At 39.9% G+C, this 18532-nt stretch overlaps 2 long non-coding RNA genes across 2 annotated transcripts; one reads left to right on the plus strand and one right to left on the minus strand.

Annotated features, from left to right (window-relative positions):
* Positions 1–4137: 4137 nt before the first annotated feature.
* Positions 4138–18426, minus strand: LOC121399399. The gene is made up of 4 exons (XR_005964993.1): positions 18261–18426; positions 16334–18131; positions 6667–6795; positions 4138–6562 (listed from the first exon to the last, which is right to left on the minus strand). It is a non-coding gene; the product is annotated as an uncharacterized LOC121399399 (long non-coding RNA).
* On the plus strand, positions 7302–9847 carry LOC121399400. Its single transcript, XR_005964994.1, has 3 exons — positions 7302–7431; positions 7539–7594; positions 9620–9847. It is a non-coding gene; the product is annotated as an uncharacterized LOC121399400 (long non-coding RNA).
* Positions 18427–18532: the final 106 nt, after the last annotated feature.

Below are 18532 nucleotides of genomic sequence, written 5' to 3' on the forward strand. Positions count from 1 at the left end.
TTCACATGCTCTGCAGGGCATCAATACAATAATTACATGGAATAGAAAGATGAGGAATAAAAAGTAGCAATAACAATATATTTGTAGCCTTACAGAGCAGTCGTTTTCTTTGATAGAACCAGTGACCCCCATTTGAAAGCTGGACAGAGTCAGAAGAATCATTCAAAGTTAAATAATGAAGGCCAATTGAAAAGCTGCATAGAATTGGTCATTCTGTGACATACAGAAAGGTGAAAAACCCAGTCCATTACATGCAATGTTACCCTTTCTGCCACATTCAGGGTTACCAGGTGTAATTTTCAAAACCAGCCAAAGTCAGCCACACAACCAGCCCAAAACTAGCCAAGAGGAACTTCAAAAGTAGCTCAAAAATAGCACAATATGTGCAGTGAAAAAAAGTAAAAAAAAATACACAAATGAAGATATGCCTTTTTCAAATTTTTCCTTGAAGCAAAATGGGACAGATGGGGGGCCCAGGAGGTATAGGGGTCCCATAAGGCCCTAATACATATACAATTTCAATACATATTGGTAAAACAGTTCAATCTTTTTAGGTTGCCAGCAGATTTTGTCTGAAATTGAGGAAAGTCACCAGAAAATGCGTGAATGCTTAAGAGCGACGGGAGACTGGGGTACAGGGCCCAAAATCTGGTAACTCTCATTGCATGCTGGGTATTGTAGTCTTACATTGAACTTGGCAAACAAAAACTACATTACCCAACATGCATTGGGAGACACAGTCTTTTTCACAATTGGGCAAGAAAAAAGAAAAACTTTGTCTGGTTTCCAAAGTACAAACCAACAAAGCCCCAAAAAGTAGACCAAATCCGTACCCTGGCTAGTTTGGCTGGAAAACTGCCAACCTGGCAACCCTGGCCACATTGTAAATTTATGAAGTAGAGGGACTACCGGAACCAATATAGTTTCTAATTACCTTGCCACTGTCCTGACCCAAAGCCATTTAGCTACTGCTTTTTTCTCTTGAGACTATTACTGGAAGTTATACAAACTTCAAAAAAACAAGTCATTCATATTTAAAATTGAGGATTCATATTTCAGTTTGTATACAGGTTTAATCATGCAGAGCACATTTACTTTGGCCACATAATAATTTTAACATTTGTTGAAATTTGCAGGCTATACGTGAAGCATCCTGATCAGGTCAAGGATTGATTTATGTGTCTGGAAATTCACATCTGGATGTTGCTAGAGAAGCAATGTGTGTGCAATTTTAAGGAGGGCATGCTCTAACCAACTGTCATCTTGTAAAACAGCAGTAATTTTCTCTCACTGAGTATAATGCTTTCAGTATACCTTTCACTAGTTCTGTTTACATTGGCATTGTTTGCATATGTTAGTGGCAGTACAAGGTGAGAACTCAAGCACAAAGAAGTCTGAAGTGCAACTATGTAATCCGGATGCAATCATTTCAGCCTGGCTGGGCTCTACCATCTGTATGTGACCAAACTTTACAACAGAGTCCATATACCCAAAGTAGCAGTACATCTACTGCTGTGTGATGTATCATGTGGTATCACATGGCAATTTTGGAAAGACTCCACTTAGCTCACTTGGTAACCCATGTGATTTTTTGGGTGGGGGGAGCGTAAAGGTACCAAAATCCATTCAAAATAATGATACATCCACATTTGAATAGTAACGATTCAATCTAGTTACTCGAAAATTCTCAAAATTTCCAAGAAAGTCTCATGTTGCTTTATATGCAATTGCAGTAAAAAGCAGCATTTGTATTATTTTTGTTCTGTGGTTATACCTCTTAAAACCATGTAACAGAGGTAATTTCTCCCTATAACCATTTTAGGATTTTGTCAATATTCTGAATAAGGGGGTGTCTTTGGTGGGTCAATTATTTAAATAATTGGTAATTATTGCTCCTCCCTGGCTATCTCGTATAAGGAAGACAGGGAGGAGAAATCAAGCTCAGCACAATGGATTGCTGGATTGCCTTTTCTGTAGAGGAGTGCAAGTGGCGTTTCGGTAAGTTAATTCTTAATAAAGACTTAGAGATTTCAAAGTTTAATTTGTCTTTGTTTTTTTTTTCGTTGTATACTAACCAATTTTTTTAAAAAACAATTGATGTTACTTGTCCTTTAAAGGGCATGTAAAAATGCCCTTAATTAAAAAATGTGTACCGTTTTTATAAGAAACCTGACTGTATGCAGTGAAATTCTCCCTTCATTTACTGCTGTGGAAAGGAATTGTCAGATGGTCCCTAACTGCTGAGCAGGGAAACAATCATACTTATGAACAGCAGGGGGAGCCCCCGCCTTACTTCCCAGCCATGCAGAACTCAAGCAGCTTTGTTTATGACGATACCTAAGCAGCCCAGACCACACTGAGCATGTGCACAGTCTTAGTCTCGCAAAGATGTTTAACAAAGTTACAAGATGGTGAAAGCATAAATTATTTGTTTGATTAGGCTTGTGGTGCAGTAAGTTCATGTTTATATTTAGTATACAAAATACAGCATTTCTAGCCTTATTCTATTTTAGAATTTACATGCCCTTTAAGAAACTCACCTCAGGCAGCAGAACCCCACTAGTTACCAGGGGCTGCAAAATACTACTCCTGGTAACTTTAAGAGCTCAATTGTGGTTTTCAAACTGGGAATTTAGCTCTTCTAGCACAGAGATCGTTCTCACTACAAGCAGTGTGGACTCCCCTAGACTTCAAAAAGGTGAACGGTAGCAAGTGCCTCATGATGGCAGAGAGCCCAGGATCTCCTCTGACCATGACCTTATTTTAAGAAGCAACCTTAAACATGCAGTCCTACTTTTTGCCTTTTTTGAGTATTTGTGTGTGTGTGTGTGATTGATAATAGACAGAGAACTGTCCCATATTGTCTCATGGCTGACCCCATAAATATATTAGCAAAACATATCAAAATGCTGTGTGTTGTGCTTTAGTATAGTTTGCAGCCCAGTAATCTGTGACTTTAACACCTGCACACGTAATAGAAATTTAGGGGCATAAGCATAAATCACATTGTAAGCATAAATGACATGAGCATAAATGACATTGTAATTCCCTATGCAAAAACACATATAGGCAAAGTCCCTAAATTGAACAGGTACAGTTGCCAAAAGCAACCAATCAGCAATGTATCTTATGTTCCTTTTCACAAAGTCCCTGGGGATGTACTGGAAATACTCTGTCTTGGTGAGTAGCAGGAACATCATCACTACACCTCTTTTACATGTTATTGGTTGCTATGAATGTAATTCTCTATGTTTGGTGTATAAACCCATTTATTGTACAGTGCTACAGAATAAATTGGCACTTTATAATTACCTGTTAATGATAATTCCTGGTAAAACCTTGCACTTGCACTGTAATACCAGTCATTGATCATGCATGCACTTTGTGCACTAACCCCACCTAAATTGTGCATAATAGAAGCATGTCAGGAAACCCATGCCAGTCTCAAACTAGCAAGTGAGGCATGTGCAACTTTGTGAGATTAGCAAGAGAGCGGCACCCACTCAAGGTCGGCCTGGGCCGGTGGGACACCGGGAAAAAACCCGTTGGGTTACAAACAGAATCTCAGGGTTTGTGCTGTTAGTCTCTGGTGTTGTTGTTATTATTTTGGCAGGCACTTTAATTACTACTTCTAGCAGTAAAAAAAAAACAAAAAAAAAAAAACACCCAGTGCCATAGCCCTTAATGATTTTGTAGTGCAGGAGGTGGTAGGGACAGGACTATCCCTTGGGTTGTTTGACTTTTGTGGTGCGATATGTAAGGTGAAGTGCATCTGTCTGCCTATTTTCCTTCACTATATGGTACAAAAGAACAGTAATATCTATGTTTCTTTATATTTATTTCCCTAATAAGGCTAAAAATAAAAGTGGTCTCACTTTCCAACTTCATGTAGTTCTTCTGAGCTACTGTGAATGGAGAACAAGGAAGTTAAGCAAATAATAAATACATGTAAATGACCCCTGTATAATGAACTCCTTTTATCTTCAAACCAGCCACTGAAAGAAGGCATTGGTTTCTACACAACATAGTATCTCTTTTAAAATGGGGAGTTAAAAAGGGGAGGTAAAAAAAAGAAAAAAACAAAAAGAATCATCTTTATATTTCAATAATTTTGGTATTTTTTTTAATAAAACGAAAGGCAGAATACACTTTCAGAGCAAGCTGTTTTAAACAAATATTTATATGTGTATAAATTCCTTCAAAAGGAAAATGATTATTAATATTAATAGGAATGAAAGCACATCTGGGCCCTCTAACTTTTGTATCTATTTTTTCTTTTAATTTGAATGTTCAATATATTTACCCAATTATTGCACTGCACTACAGAGTGTGTTGGTGCTTTAGAAATATTTTTATAATATAAAATGTGTATAAACTAATTTATTGTACAGCGCTACAGAATAAGTTAGCACTTTATAATTACATGTTAATGATAATTCCAGGTAAAACCTTGCACTTGCACTGGTAAATGAGCAGTAATACTAACCATTGATCATGCATGCACTTTGTGCACTAACCCCACATAAATTGTGTATAAAAGAAGCATGTCAGTCTCAAGCTGCTAACGAGTGAGGCATGTGCAACTTTGTGAGATTAGCAAAAGAGCGGCCCCCACTCAGGTTCGGACTGGGCTGGTGGGACACCGGGAAAAAACCCGGTGGGCCCCCGGCTCTAGTGGGCCCCATTGGGCCAGATCCGCACCCTAGTTCTCTTCCTGGCGCGACCGACCGGTCACGGCAAAAAAGCAGTTTGGGTGCGCACGTTTACTTGCATGCACACACCCACACCGGAATGGTTGCCAGACGGGAGGCCCTGAGGCAGCAGCCCCACGGTCCAAAATGGGGACCCTGAGGCAGAAGCCCTGGTGAGCCTGGGCCCCCCAGTCCAACCGTGCTCTCCTCAGTGTGGAAGGACTGGCCCTGCTGCTTTCTCTTGATTGCCTTTTCCTCCCACTATACTCTCTGCTTTTCCGCCAGCCCCCCACCTTCAAGCACCTCCCCAGACTCTTCTGCTTCGCAGCCCTCTCCTCTTTTACGTGAATAAGAGTCTTTTTGGCAGACAGCCCATAATACTCAGCACCTGCAATTAGATGCATTTCTAACAATTTAAGTTAAGCAAAGATACAATTGTAACTAGTTAAGATAAGCAGGTCTCTTGGGAGAACTGAGCCTTTCAGCTTTAAGGGCAGTTTCATCGTCATTAGCAAAACTGTTATAATACTGACGCTGATGTTTTTGTCTCTTTGCATTTTTCAAATGTTGGGGGTATGCAAATCTTTATAGCTAAAATTGTCTATAATCTGACCATCATTAAAATCTAGAAAGCTTTGCTCCCCAACACAGTATTTATTGCAAATAACATGTAGAAGATCAGATCTGCACAATGCAGATAACAGACCTAGTAATAATAATAAAAAGCCCTGAAAAATAAACTAGAGCCAATTTTCCCTGTATTTCAAGCAGGCAGTAGAGCAAATGGATATAATATTTTGTAGATGTTGTACTCCAGTTTAGGAATTATTGAGGGGCTTCAAATCAAATTCAAATTGTTTTTGCATTTTTTACTATAAGTTTCAGAGATTGTTGGCATCACAATCTGTGCTTTAGACTTTTCCTTTTATGAAGATATTCACAAAAGGGATACATATTTATTAACAAGGGTGTAAATAATTGAAGCATAATACTGCATACATACACAAATAAATAAAGCAATTAATATTTCACAGTTGAAGCTCATTCACACATTTTGCATCACTGCAAGTATCTTCTTGCTGTTCAATGTAGAAAGAGCACAATGCAAACATATTTGCATTTCTAACTAATGCACATTAAGCAGGGCGATGCTCACTTCTTACTAACAGTTAGTTTGAGTAGTAAAACAGATACAGAGCCCAGAAACCTAAGCCCACAAGAGTCTTATGCTCATAGCTTTATCCTGAATTAAAACCACAGTGCTATATTATAAACTGCAAGAGCTGTGTAATCAGTTAACACTGGTGGAGGCTAAAGCTTTAGGAAAAGCATAATGATTAGCATCATAGATTTCTTTAATCCTACAGCTGCTTTACTGATTCATGTAACCACCAATGTGGAGATAACATAAAAAATTGCCATGTTATTCTCTGTGTTAAACGCTGTCATGGTTGGGCTTTTTCTTCCTTTCAGTAAAACTTTTTTGGTGCCCTAAATTTCAGACAGCAACTGTAGGCTATGTGTTGTACAAAGTAAGTAAAAAAAAAAAAACTTTACTTATTGGCTGTAAAAGGGATGGATGGAGTTACTGTATAAACTTTCCAACATTACCTTTGTCTCTTTAAGCTGCAAATTGATTTTTTAATTTATTTATAACTCTAGTGAACTAAGCTACCCTTTTGGCCAGTCCATAGTTCCTTGAGCTCCACTTTGCAACCAAGATCTCTCAGAGCAGCTTTGGCCACATCATTGCAATGTTTATGAGCACTACGGGCTTGGAGAATAAGGGACTCTGCTCCCATTTCCAGGATAGGCTGTGAGAAATCCCAAATTCGAGAGACAAGGTTCCTGATGACCATGCAGCCCCGTTTCTAAAATAAGAAAAGTGTTTAAGTCAGAACTAATCTGGAAATATTTGCTTGGGTTACATTTTAAATAATGATTCCTCAAGATAAAGGACAATTCTTACTAGTACCTGAACACTGTGTCCTGTGGATGTTCTTTCATCGCCTGAAGAGTTGCCAGTGCTCCCCCTTCTTCCATAATAACTTTACAGAGCTAGCATGGAAAGGGCTGCACAGCCATGATAACAGATCTGTAATATCTATTAAATAGTTGATGGGAAATGGGGTTATCAACATGGAAACAGTTAACAGATAAGTATTGCTCTGTGTACTTCAAATAATCAAATACAGAATGGGCCCCCTTCAAGCACTCTCTAATTGTAACAATTCTGGTATGAAATATACATTAATTCTGAAATCCCGAATCTGCTTGTGTGACCACACCCTTATCTGCAGTAATAGGAAAAGCGATGTTATGCAACATTTTGGGGTCTTTTGCATTGTTAATAAAAATTTCTGCAGGTGTGTGCTACAAGAAAACTTGAATGAACCTGAAGAGTATTGTGGAACTGCAAGTCGCAATAACAAAGTTATTTAAAATAGCCACATTTTCTATAGCTATATATACAGAGCGTGAGACAAAACAAATGAATGAGAACATATTGCTATCAGTTTTTGAAGTGACTTTCTGGTTGAAATGTATAGTTCTGCTGCTCTCCAAAGAGGGAAAGGATATATTTATGTACTTTTGTTTTTATTACAACTAACAGGTCCTCTTTTACTTTTTGCTGTGACAATATGAGTTCGGAAGCTGCACTTATTCTTAAAGCTTCAAATTTTGCTGCAGAGAAGCACAAACAACAGAAAGGACCCTGACAAAATTAACCACCCATTAGGTTTGTACCAGTGGTCAATACTTTATCCCTGTGTCCTTTCCAGTCATATTTATGATACTGTTAAATATAGGCTTCTTATGCATTCATACTCTGACCTTATATTTCAGGTGTCGCAAGAATACTGTCTCACGAGGCTGAATTAACAGATACAGCAGTGCTCCAGGTAGTTCTTTTATTCAGGATAGAGTCAAATACATAATAAGGAGGGCACTCTCAACAGAAATACAAAAGAATACAGGTGTAGGATCCATTATCTGGAAACCCATTATCCGGACAGCTCCAAATTACAGGAAAGCCATCTCCCATAGAATCTGTTTTCTCCAAATAATCCACATGTTAAAAATGATTTCTTTATTCTTTGTAATAATAACAGTACCTTGTACTTTATCCAAACTAGGATATAATTAACCCTTATTGGAAGCAAACCCTATTGGATTTAATTAATGTTTAAATGATTTTTCTTAAGGTATGAAGATCCAAATTACGGAAAGATCCGTTATCCAGAAAACCCCAGGTTCCAAGCACTCTGGATAATAGGTCCCATACCTTTACTGCTTATGTAGGACATAGCTTGGTAGTTTGGCTGTGTTGAAGTGTGACTGAACCATGTAACGTAAAAATAGCCGTCCTTGCTAAATATCTGGATGGCCATGACCTCTCATTTTTAATGGCAGATTTAAAGATCCAGTGTGCCCATGCAACACAACGGTGGTCCACTTATTTGACGGTTCACATAACATTAACGCCCAAGATTTTTTATATACAAATTTAGATTTTTAGGCAGCTCTGCTTCACGACACTGTAGAAGACCAGTGTCACACTGGCCCATAGGGATACCAGGAAAACTCCCAGTGGGTCCAGGTGTCAGTGGGCCCTCATGCTGCTAAACATTTGGCATATTTCATGGTCATTCCCTATTTCTATGAGAACAACGAGGCTTAATAGATGGAATAATAGATTATAGTATGTTAAGAAAAGAGACTAGGAGAATAGAGGTTGAGTGAAGAGATGAAGAAAATAGTACTGAGAGTGAGCCCCTAGTCTGAAGTTTTTTGGTGTGCCCCTGGTCTAAGGTTTTTTGGTGGGCCCCTGGTGTCCCAGTCCAACACTGTAGAAGACACTAACACTACTTTTGCAGAAATTGAGTTGCATTTTGGACAAGATGTACGTAACATAGTAGAGGAAGTGACAGATGATAAGACTCCACCAAAGATGGACTGCCAGAAGTACCTGACGGCGCTGTTTACATTCCCGGCGGTCACAGTGGAGATCCAAGATGGCGGTGCCCATGCTGAACACATGGCTGCAGCGTCGCTGCATGATGATGTAATCATTGGTGCCGGGATCTCGTCATAAAAGGGCGCCCAAAACACTGTGACGGCGCCCAAGAATAGGATTCAAATCACTACTGATCCTGGGTTCCTGTACTGCCTGTTTTCCTGCCTTGATTCCTGCTCATAGCCCTGATTCCTGCTTCCAGCCTTGATTCCTGCTCCCTGTCCGTGATTCCTGTTACCTGCCTGTGTTATTGAACTTTGCCTGGACTTTGGACTTTTGCATCTGATCTGCCTGCCCTCATTAACTCCTGCCTGTGACCACTACTACTGATTATGCTTAACCCTTCGGATACCGCGACCTTGCTCCCACTAGAGGGCTTCCTCCTTGGTCCAGACTAACTCCCATGAGGGGGCTCCCTGACAGTCACCAAACGAGCAGATCTCTCCCCGATATGCCCACCTTGAGGTGGGCAATATCGGGCTGATCCGATCGTGGGCCCTAGGGCCCAACGATCGGATCCTAACAAATTGTAACGGGCGGTCGGATCGCCGGACCGCATCAACTAACAGATGCGGCCGCGATCCTACGGGATTTTTAGTCTTTCGGCAAGATCTCGATCGGGGAAGCTCCATACACGGGACAATAAGCTGCCGACTCGGTCTGTCGGCAGCTTTTATCGGCCCGTTTATGGCCACCTTTAGCTGTTGCATTTACTTCTAAAAAGTCAAAGTAGAATTGGCAGAAAGATCCCTTATTCACAAATCCCAGGTCCCAATTATTCAGAGTAATAAAACCCATAATTGTACTTATATGTGTAGGGAAGAGTCTGTGTACTTAGAAAGACAGTGGTAGTAACTATCAGACCTTTGCTCTTTTGACTGATGTATTAAAAATGTCTTCTACTTTGTAGGCTGGTCAGAAGAGAGAGTCCAAGAATATTTTCAATGGGCATCTGAAGTGGTGAGAGGAATACGAGGTAAAAATTCCATTCTGGAGGCAAAACTAGACCACTTGTTTATAGATCAAGGCATTGCAGTCTAATCCATGTTATATCTCAAATTTGGAAATTATGAACTTGCTAAACTTTAAATACACTGCTACACTGATGTTGGCTGGCAGTGGATTTGGGAGTTGTAGTTCATCTACAACTGGAAGGCTATGAGGCATCCATCCTTAATTTAAATATCTCATTTCTACTAATTATATATTTTATAAAGTGCAAACTTAACCACTCTTGTATTGTACATTTTGGACATTTAATTGATTGGAGAGCTGTTTACATGGACATTCACAGTGTTTTGTATGCTAGGAAATCTTACTTCTGATTGGGAAATTATTTTTTCTCTTTTGGTTAAAACCTGTGTACTGATTACATAGTAGATATTACATTTCATGTAACATTTCTCAAAATGCAAGGTGACGGAATTATACTTGTCTTCTGTTTTACTCATTTTTAAAGATCACGTTATTGGTTTGCTAGTTGGGTTATAAAACTAATTTAGGATAATAATTTAAACATTTTCTGTGGAGCTGGTTCTACATTTAAACGAGAACTTAATTCAGAGGTTCCACGATTAAATCAGTAGCTTTACAGGTGAAGGCAGTCACCCAACCACAACTGCTATAGTTATTTTGCATAAAATAATCATTTCTTTTTCAAAGTCCACTCCCACCCCTACACTGATCTCCACGTCCACCATGTTTAGTAATGTCACTTCCATCTATGACAAGAAGGTCAATGTGGGGAAAAATGCAGCAATGCCCACTGGTCCCCCCTTTTATTTGCTTTAGCCATAGAAATGACCTGTAAGCGGCCAACTGAAATGCTTAAGCTGAAGTCATTGCTGTGTGCTATTAAAGGGATGTTATACCCAAATTTCTTTCAAAACATGCTGTAAGGGGGAACGTGGACAGACCTAAAATCATTGTTCCCCCTGATAAATATGCACCGGAGGCATTGTTCTATTCATGCTTCATGGTAAATAAAACACCCTGATGCTAGCTGCTGCTTGGATTCTTTTATACTTTTGGTAAATTTGAACCAGCAGGGCTGGTTTTCAACCTTCTTGCAGCTTTTCAAGAGAGAAATCAAATTACAGTGGTGGGATAATTCGCTTGTTGTAAATGTGCAGAAAACCAAGAAGAAAAAATATGAGAAGCCATAGCACAGCTCTTTGTTTGTGTTTTAAGATAAACTGCAGATGCCATGTGTTTAATATTGTGCCCCCAAGGCTGTTAATCACTTGATTCACGTAGGTTTGAGGCAACAGAGTGCTTTCATATATAGTAATAATCCCTAAAAAATGGTCAGGCTGTTATAAGATAGGTATTTGTCTGGTTAGCAGGTACATTTCTCCAGTTCATATAAATACCATTTAACATAGCAGTAACACAGTGGCATTGCCATCAGCAAAACCGTTTGTCATAGTACCAAACTGTGGCCCTAATAGCAGTTGCTTAAACTAGAATGTCCAGCATTGGCAAGTTTCAAAGGAGAAGGAAAGTATTCTTCCACCTGGGGGTGCCAAATGTTAGGCACCTCCAAGTGATTATATTAACTTACCTGAAACCCTGTGTCAGTGCTCCTATCAGCAGAAAACTGCATCGGCCCGGTGTTATACCAGTGAGCACCACAAAGCGATCCTCTTCCGACATCTTCTTCTCGTGGCTGCACATGAGCAGTAGAGCGAAATACCTCATCTTTAACTAAAAAGTATTTTGTTCTACTGCGCATGCATCTGCCCCGGGAAATTTGTAGAAAGAAGCTGGAATAGGATTGCTCCGTAGTGCTCACTGGTATAACCCCAGCCCAGTGCAGTTTTCTGCAGATAGGAGCACTGGCCCAGGGTTTCAGGTAAGTAATACAATAACTTGGGGGTGCCTAACATTTGGCACCCCCAAATGGAAGAAGACGTTCCTTCTCCTTTAACTACAGCTGTTGGTGCAGCATATTGTATGCCATAGGCACACATAAAACAAGACATGGATATTCTTCCTAATGTTCTAGAACTGATTTTAAACCGCAACTCCTGGGCAGGTAAAATAGAAATCAAGTGGCAAGCCTACCCCAGAAGGTCAAGCAGATATCAGACGGTGGCAATGGGGGAGCAATTAACCCACCAAATTCCCTGTAGAAAAGGAACCAGTGTTCTTGCAGTACTCTGATTCATTATAGCAATCTCACTGCTCATGTAATGTGTAGCACCACAGATACCTGGCCACAGGCCTGCATTTATGAACTGGGCTAATCTTCTTGTACCCCATATACTGCAGGACTATGTCACAACATGTAGAGGCTCATTTATCACATGAATTTTGAATTCATGTGAATTTTTCTAAAATTCTAATATACTCACAGTTCGACTGGGAGGTTATATAAGAAAACATTTGATTGTCTAATATTCAATTGAATGGTTCTGACCCAAAAATTTTAATTGTATTTGAATTGCACGAATTGAGTTTTTCTGCCAAAAAAAAAAACTTGATTGTCAGAAAGACTATTAACATCTCCAAATGGCTCAACATACTGTACTTCTGCCAGGTTTTAGGTTAGGACTTTCCATGGTCGAGATTTGCTAAATCTCACATTCAAATTTACATTCAAATAGGGGAATTAAAATTCAAATGTGTGAATTTTGACACTTGAAAATTTTAATTAGAATTTACTATTAGTCCCTTGATAAATCTGCCCCGTATAGTATTGCTAATTCCCCAACTATACATGTCAAGTAGAAATTTCATTCCATTTGTACAACTATACAGAGGAATTTGTGTGCTGCTTAGTAGGATACAGATAAATATTTACATGTAATATAAAAAATAAAAAGATGGTATGTAATACAGGAAAAAGAAGTTATTCCCAAGAGGAAAATATTTTTCTATTAACACAGTTTATTTTATCGGAAGCAGGTAATAATAATCCAAAAAATAGTCTTCCCTTCCAGATTTTTCCTGTACTGCCTCTTACTGATAAGAACTAGTCATTTTATTAAAATAAATGTCAATTTGTCTGCTAGTAATAACACACACACAATTGATAGGAGGTGGTTTAGAATAACATATTTACAGAAATCATTTGAAGATATTCTGCAAAGCCATATATAATATCATTATTATTATTATTGAAGCAAATAGGAAAATTGGTCAGTGGCCCCTGTTTGAAAGCTGAAAAGAGTCAGAAGAAGAAGAAAAATAATTCAAAAACTATAAAAAAAATTAAAGGCCAATTGAAAAGTTGCTTAGAATCAGCCATTCAATAACATATGAAAAGTTAACTAAAAGGTGAACCAGCCCATTAAGGGAGTATTTTTTAGATGTATTGGAAATGGTGACCTGTGTTTTAGTTTGTACTTTTTTTTTCCAAGCTTCTGCTTAACTTGTCATAGGAATCAATTCGATTTGTTTGCCATGCTACAGCTGTTTCCAATGCAGCGGTCAAAGTGAGTCAGTGTCATAACATAACCTGCAGTCAGGGGCGTAACTACAGAGGAAGCAGGTCCTGTGGATGCAGGGGGCCCAGGAGGTTTAGGGGACCCATGAGGCCCTAATTATTGAACAATTTCAACATATATTGGTAACAGGACAACCTCTGGATATGTTGGGGGGCCCTAAAATTAATTTTCTGTGGAGTCCAGTGACTGACAGTGGACAGAGACAACTTTTTTCTAATTTTGGTTCTATACATTACCACAATAAATTTTAAATGAAACAACTCAGATGCAGTTGAGCGACAGACTTTCATCTTTAATTCAGTGGGTTGAACAAAAAGATTGCCTAACAGTGTGAGGAACTAAAGCCTTTCTTTAAAACAATCACTTCATTTCAGGGGCTCAAAAGTAATTGGCTATTTCATGGGCAGGTGTGGGCAATTCGTTCGTTATGTACATAACGAATTCCTTCGTTATGTCTATCAATGAAGCAGATAAAAGCCCTGGAGTTGATTTGAGGGGGGGTGTTTGTATGTGAGAATTTGCTGTGAACAGACAACATGCGGTCAAAGGAGCTCTCAATGCAGGTGAAACAAACCATCCTTAAGCTGCAAAAACAGAAAAAACCCATCAGAAAAATTGCTACAATATTAGGAGTGGCAAAATCTACAGCTTGGTACATCCTGAGAAAGAAAGAGAACACTGGTGAACTCAGCAACACAAAAAGACCTGGACTCCTTCAAAAAAGCCAAACAAATGAACACCACTCGGAGGTAGGCATATCGATCTTCAAGTCTACCATAAAGAGAAAACTGCAATGAAAGTAAATGCAGACGGTGCTTTGCAAGGTGCAAGCGACTCATAAACATCAAGAATAGAAAGGCTAGATTGGACTTTGCTTAAAAAAAAGCCAGCATAGTTCTGGAAAAAAGTTCTTTGGACAGATGAAACCAAGATCAACCTCTACCAGAATGATGGCATGAAAAAAAGTATGGAGAAGGTGTGGAACAGCTCATGATCCAAAGCATACCACATATCTATAAAACATGGCGGAGGCAGTGTGATGGCTTGGGCGTGCATGGCTGCCAGTGGCACTGGGACACTAGTGTTTATCCATGATGTGACACAGGACAGAAGCAGCCGAATGAATTCTGAGGTGTTCAGAGACACTGGGGCTCATTTATAAACACTGGGCAAATTTGCACCTGGGCAGTAAACCATAGCAACCAATCAGTGAGTGGCTTTTTTCAGCCAGCTGCAGTTTAAACAAGGTAAGCAGGCTTCTGATTGGTTGCCATGGGATACTGCCCAGGTGCAAATTTGTCCAGTGTTTATAAATGAGCCCCAGTGTCTGCTCAAATCCAGCTAAATGCAATCAAATTGATTGTGAGGCGTTTCATAATACAGATGGACAATGACCCAAAACATACAGCCAAAGCAACCCAGGAGTTTATTAAAGAAAAGACGTGGAATATTCTTGAATAGCCAAGTCAGTCACCTGATCTGAACCCAATGGAGCATGCATTTCACTTGTTGAAGACTAAACTTCGGACAGAAAGGCCCACAAACAAACAGCAACTGAAAGCCGCTGCAGTAAAGGCCTGGCAGAGCATTAAAAAGGAGGAAACCCAGAATCTGCGGATGTCCATGAGTTCAAGAATTCAGGCTGTTGCCAGCAAAGGTAAAATTTGTCCAATTACTTTTGAGCCCCTTAAATGTAGTGATTGTGTTAAAAAAAAAAGGCTTTAGTTCCTCACATTTTTATGCAATCTTTTTGTTCATCCCACTGAATTAAAGCTGAAAGTCTGCAGTTCAACTGCATCTGAGTTGTTTTATTTAAAATTCATTGTGGTAATGTACAGAACCAAAATTAAAAAAAAAAGTTGTCTGTCCAAATATTTATGGACCTAACTGTATAGTTACACAACTGCCTGCAGTGGTCCAGATGTAAGCACATGGAGTGTGGGCATTAGTTGCATAAAGATGGAGTAGATGTTTGCTCAAACACCAACCAATAAATATAAATGAATGTCAAAGTAAGAATCTGCCCATTATTTTTCTTTGAAAAGCATCAGCAGTAGTATGGTATATCTTACTTGTATCAATGTCATGGACTTTGTTAGTTACAATATTTACATCTGGTTTCTTAGAAGTCAATCTAACTGTAGGTGAAATAGGTACCATATTGATCATTTTACATTTTTAGGAGGGTGTGAAACTACATTTTGGGGAACATATTTAACATTACAATCCTAGGTACAAAATACACTGTCCCCTTTCCATATCTGACCCCTCTAACAGATTACACAGAAAAGAAGAAATCTCATTTTAGATGCCTTAGTTATACACTATAGAACCATTATGGAACTGTCAGGTTATAACAAAGTATTAAAGGGGTTGTTCACCTATGGGTTAACTTTTAGTATGATGTAGAGAGTGATATTCTGACACAATTTGTAATTAGGTTCCATTTTTCATTTGTGTTTTTTTAGTTATTTGCTTTTTATTCAGCAGCTCTCCAGTTTGCAATTCCAACAATCTGGTTACTAGGGTCCAAATTACCCTAGCAACCATGCATTTGTTTGAATAAGAGACTGGAATTTGAATAGGAAAGGATCTGAAGAGAAAGATGAGTAATAAAAAGTAGCAAAAACAATAAATGTGTAGCTTTACACGTAGCCTTACAGAGCATTTGTTTTCAGATGAAGTCAGCGACCCCCATTTGAAATTTGGAAAGAAGTCAGAAGATGAAGGTAAATAATGCAAAAAATATTTTAAAAAAATTGAAGGCCAATTTAAAAGTTGCTTAGAATTAGCCGTTCTCATACATAAGAATTTGCGGCCCTAACACACCCCTTTAAGATGGGTTCACCATAAGAAAAACTGCGTTCATCTGAGTTTCTTTCATTTTTTAATTTGTTCTGGTTATCACATTTTGTTTAGAGGCAATACCAAAAACTGTATAATAGTTTGATGAATCCAGCTCCAGATGAGAGTAAAGAACAGCCCCTGACCTCTCATTCCTTTATAAGACTCAAAGGGTGGGCACCGCTCTCACAGCTAAAGTAGCCTCAAGCACTAGACTCTTCCATTAAAGGAAAAACAGGGGTGAGTGAGAGTTTACACCTCCCTTTGAGAACCTTCCCATATTTCTCCCTACACTAGTGAGAAATAGCCATCTGGAATACCAGACTTACCTGTGGCATGTCCATTGATAATAATAACGGTCACATCAGGTTTCGGAAATGAGGAATATATTGTTGCTTAACTAGGAATAGAAAACGAATATATAAAGCATATTATATAACACTGAACTAAAATGATACCAGCCTAAAAACCAAAATGTATCAGTAAACCCAAGTTTTAAAAAAGCTTTTTTAAAGATTCACTTCTGGTTCATTAGAAGTCAGTCCAACTGTAGGTGAAATAGTTACCATATTAGTATTTTTCAATTTTTAGAAGAAGTAGAAGAGGTAAAGGATTGCTGGAAAGGACCACAAGGGCAAGCTACAAGAGATCCTGTGGTGGATTCAGGTGGTACAAGACGTCATCAGCGCAGTTCTGGAAGAAGAGCAACTTCTGAAAGGGGCATCGCAGGGCAACAGAAGAGGAAGAGTCTCCCAGTGATGAAGCGGACCCGACCATGAAGAAAACAGGGCAATGAAGAGTATGCAGCTAGCAACATCATATGTCGCCAGGAAGTCAGACGATCAACGAAGGTGGAGATCAGCACCACTGGATCTGGCCATACATCAAGAGCTGTAGCACTTTTCCAGAGCTCTAATGATTTTTTCCCCCAGAGCTGTAACACTTGGGGCATCAGAACGGGGGGCAAAGGGACCTGGCCCCCCTAAACATGATATACTCTAACTCGTATTCACATTGGATTGGATTAAATACCAGAAGAACAGAAAATACTGGGAGTTGTAGTTCAGTAGTAACTGGAGATGCTAGCGACCAGATGCCAGCGACCAGATGCCAGCAATACACTTGCCACAATACTCACCACTGGGGTCGGTACATATTCTGGAAAGGGGGAATGTTGCCACTTTGCTCCATCTTGACAGCATGAAAGTGTCTTCTGTTGTTATCCACGTTCTGGTAAGTGGGCCACAGAGCAGAGTAGCCATTAGTGTCACCTTGAGCAGGGGGCTGCGTGGCATGCACAGGTGGCATGGGGTACTCTTGAGGTCTGTAATGGTGCTGGGGTGAATAGGGAGGCTGCAGAATCATATTGGGATGGGGTGGAAGATGCCATTCCCCGAAGGCTGTGGCCTTCCTTACCCAAAGTTTCCACACTGTGTCTTGTGACTCTCAGTTTCGGGCTCTCAGGCCTGTCTGCCTGTCCTCCTTCACTTGTTTGTCCTTCCTCCTCTGTCTGTATTTTGGCCTCCCCTGGCATTGCCGTAAGGCTCTCCTGGTCTCATCTGGGGCATGTACCCCATGGGGTATTGTCCTTGAGGGTATAGATGCCCACCTTCCTGTGATGGGGTGCTCATTCTGGCAAAGTGGGGTGGGATGTGGGGACTCCGGGAATGTCTGAAATTGGCTGGGTTACTGTTCGATGCTTCAGGAACATCAGGAGAGGCCTGAAATGAGACAGCACCGGGGATGGTAAGTGGGGCATCTTTACCTCAGCTCTCCAACTATATAACGACAACCTCTGTATAGTTCTGCTCTACCCGAGTTCTGTAACTTTGGGTTTGCTGTACAGGATCTCCACAGTGTCGGACTGGCCCACCAGGATAACTCCCGGTGGGCCCAAGTGTCAGTGGGCCCTCCTGCTTCTAACCATTTGGCCTGTTTCATTGTCATTACCTACTTCTGTTTGGGAACAAAGAGGCTAAATAGATAGACTTATAGAAAAAAATAAACTTGGAGAACAAAGGCATCCCCGTCGGACACTGGATCTCCAAGTTGCATTTCTGGATATCTAAGTGCTCGGTAACCGATTCCAGGCTTGGAACTCCTCAGAGGCGCATGCATCCCTGGAGCCTGTTTATAAAGATAAATAGAAATGAGCATTTTATATTGATGTCAGTTAAGTGCTAAAAGCAGTGCATACTGTAAAAGGCTCACATTAGCCTATCTAGCAAGCTGGGCAGCTTCCCTTTTAGTCATTACCATAATAGGTTGGACTAATCAATCGCCTGAGGCTACACAGTTGCTAGAGCTGGAAATATAATCCCAATCACATAGAAAGCCCGTAACCGGCAATGCACCAAAAAGCCGTGCGTCCGTAATATATTTCCACTTGAAAAAATGTTCTGCGTTCAGTGCAATATGGAGCATTGTACCGAATATAAATCCGCAGCCAATAGTCGGGAACAGCACATACTACTGGTCTGGCAGCCTCGGGGTCGCGCTTTACAAAATATCCGGCGGATGCTGCGAGT

The sequence above is a fragment of the Xenopus laevis genome, chromosome 1S (genome assembly GCF_017654675.1).
Source record: "Xenopus laevis strain J_2021 chromosome 1S, Xenopus_laevis_v10.1, whole genome shotgun sequence".
Classification (NCBI taxonomy): domain Eukaryota; kingdom Metazoa; phylum Chordata; class Amphibia; order Anura; family Pipidae; genus Xenopus; species Xenopus laevis.